The sequence below is a fragment of the Octopus bimaculoides genome, chromosome 5 (assembly GCF_001194135.2).
Source record: "Octopus bimaculoides isolate UCB-OBI-ISO-001 chromosome 5, ASM119413v2, whole genome shotgun sequence".
In the NCBI taxonomy this organism is placed as follows: Eukaryota; Metazoa; Mollusca; class Cephalopoda; order Octopoda; family Octopodidae; genus Octopus; species Octopus bimaculoides.
Window position 1 is genome coordinate 60,643,759 of NC_068985.1, and position 2,568 is coordinate 60,646,326.

General features: G+C 34.0%; 1 protein-coding gene across 1 annotated transcript in view; it reads left to right on the plus strand.

The window, feature by feature from the left end:
- LOC106883548 (vascular endothelial growth factor receptor 2) overlaps positions 1–2,568 on the plus strand; it is a 306,024-nt gene that overhangs the window by 220,096 nt on the left and 83,360 nt on the right. The window lies entirely within an intron of this gene.

The following is a 2,568-nucleotide window of genomic DNA, read 5'->3' on the forward strand; positions in this document are numbered from 1 at the left end:
TCCTATGCCTATATATATATATATATATATATATATATAGTTCCCAGATAATATCCAGAGATTCTCTATACAGAAGACACTTAGTGCTCAAAGGATGCAAACTTAGACTCTGATGTCTTACAGGGGACCGTTCTAAAAGGTAAAGAAAAGGTTATAAGAGGGATCAAGTTGAGCGGATATAGAAGTAATTTTGTGGATAAGCAGATTAGACACATCAAATATATTAAATATATTAAATACATCAAATATAAAATATGTACATATGTATACATGCAAAATGAGAGAAAGCAAAAGGTGGAAACTTTCAGATGATGAATTTTTATGTATAAATATATAGATATTAACAGGTCTAACTTACACAGAGCACAGCCGATAGAGAAAATTAATGGGGTGGAAAAAAGGTGCTAATTTTCTCTGTCATTTGTACTCTGTGTAAGTTGGACCTATTAATATAAATATCTATATATTTATACATAAAAATTCATCTGAACGTTTTCACCTTTTCCTTTCTCTCATATACTGTTATGGGAGAATCCTGAACATCCCTCTGTGACTGAAGGTGGACTAACCAATTACAATAAATAAGAACTGAGTGAACTGTCAAGGAGAGAGTTGACTGTCTTAGTTCAACTGTGTTGGTTAACCGTGTTAGTTCAATGTGTGTTGATTTAAGAGTCGGTAGTTGAACAGTGAACACTGAACATCGACCTGTGGTCTAGTGCATTCTGTATTAACATATATTTCTGCGATTGGCTATTTTTAGATAACCACAACCAACTATTTGTTTGTGTAATACCATTTTACACCAAGCATGTATACATACATCATAACAGATATCAGGTCAGACCATAAGTTCTGTTTGATTTTACCTTTTTTTAGAATTGAATGAAATTTAATAGTATTTTAGAATGTCTAATGGAATTAAAAATTATTTTTATGCATATGTGTATATTTAAACTAATTAAGTATTATTTTACAGAATAATAGAATTAAAATTTCTTTGATTAAAACCTTTTCTAACATGGAAGTAACCAAAGAGCATTTGAGGCACATAATGCTTTATGAGTACAAAAAAGGAAATGCTGCAGCCGAAGTGACTCGAAACATACACTCAGTTTATGGGAAAGAATGCTTGAATGAAAGAACTTGCAGAAGATGGTTTGCAAAATTCAGAAGTGGAGATTTCAGGCTTGAAGATGAAGATCGAACAGGACTTCCAGATGAGTTTGATGATAAGCTCCTTGAGGCGTTACTTGACGAAAATCCTGCATTATCAGTTGAAGAATTGGCAATAAAGCTTAGTTCAAACCATACAACTGTTCATCGTCATCTTGAACAACTTGGAAAATGGGTGCCTTATGAATTGTCCAAAAGCAACCACAAATCCTGAGTTGACATCTGCTCTTCTCTCCATTCTCGTGAACTCATTTCACCCTTTTTGGATAGACTTGAGACTGGTGACGAAAAATGGATCTTCTATTGAAATGTTAAACGTTGTAAACAGTGGCTTGGTAAAAGCTCAACCACAACTGAGAAGGGAACTTCATGGGAAAAAGGTTCTTCTCTCTATCTGGTGGGATTGCAAAAGAGTAATTCACTTTGAATTGTTACCACCTAATGCAACAATCAATGCTCAAGTTTACTGTCAGCAATTAGAGCATTTGAACCAAGCTTTGATGAAAAAGATCCGCTTTAGTGAATCGAAAAGGAATGATGTTTCATCAGGACAATGTGCGGCCTCACACTGCAAAGATCACATCACAGAAAATCGAAGAGCTTGGTTGGGAAAAAATTCCTCATCCACCTTCTTCTCCTGACCTTGCTCCTTCAGACTACCATTTGTTTCATAGTTTACAGAATCATTTGGGGGACATAACTTTCGCAAGCCAGGAGGAGGTCAAAATTGACATTTCAGAGTTCTTCGCTTTGAATCCAAAAGAGTTTTACATTGATGGGATTAAAAAGCTTGTAAATAGATGGAAGGAAGTCATAGATAATCAGGGAAAGTACATTGATGATTAAATTTCAATTAAATATAACATCTGGTCACTTGTTTACTTTATTCAAAATTCGGACAGAACTTATAGGATGACCTGATACATATTCTGTATTTGATGTATTTAATATATTTGATGTGTCTAATCTGGTTATCTGCATAATTGACTATATATGTATGTCATATGTATGCATGTATGTCATTATTCAGTTTTATTTCAAGATTTCTTGCCAATAGAGATCAGCTAGTTTCTAACCTAAATCCAAGGCTCCTTCATTGGAATTTCAACAACCTCAGCAGGGTATTTTTGTATGTATGTATATGTGCAGATTTGTACATTTTGTTTTATGTGTCTATTCTCATGCATATACTTGCATATCTAGACATGCTCATCTGCTTAACTGAAAACTTCTGGGAAGTTTAATAAATTTTTACAGTTCCAGTGATAGATTGGATCTGTAGTCTTCGAATCAGCTTTCCTCTTTCTAGTTTTGAGAAACCTAATTTCTCAAGAATGGTATGTAGGCAGTGTGTTACATATCCCAGTGCACCAATAATTACAGGTATAAACC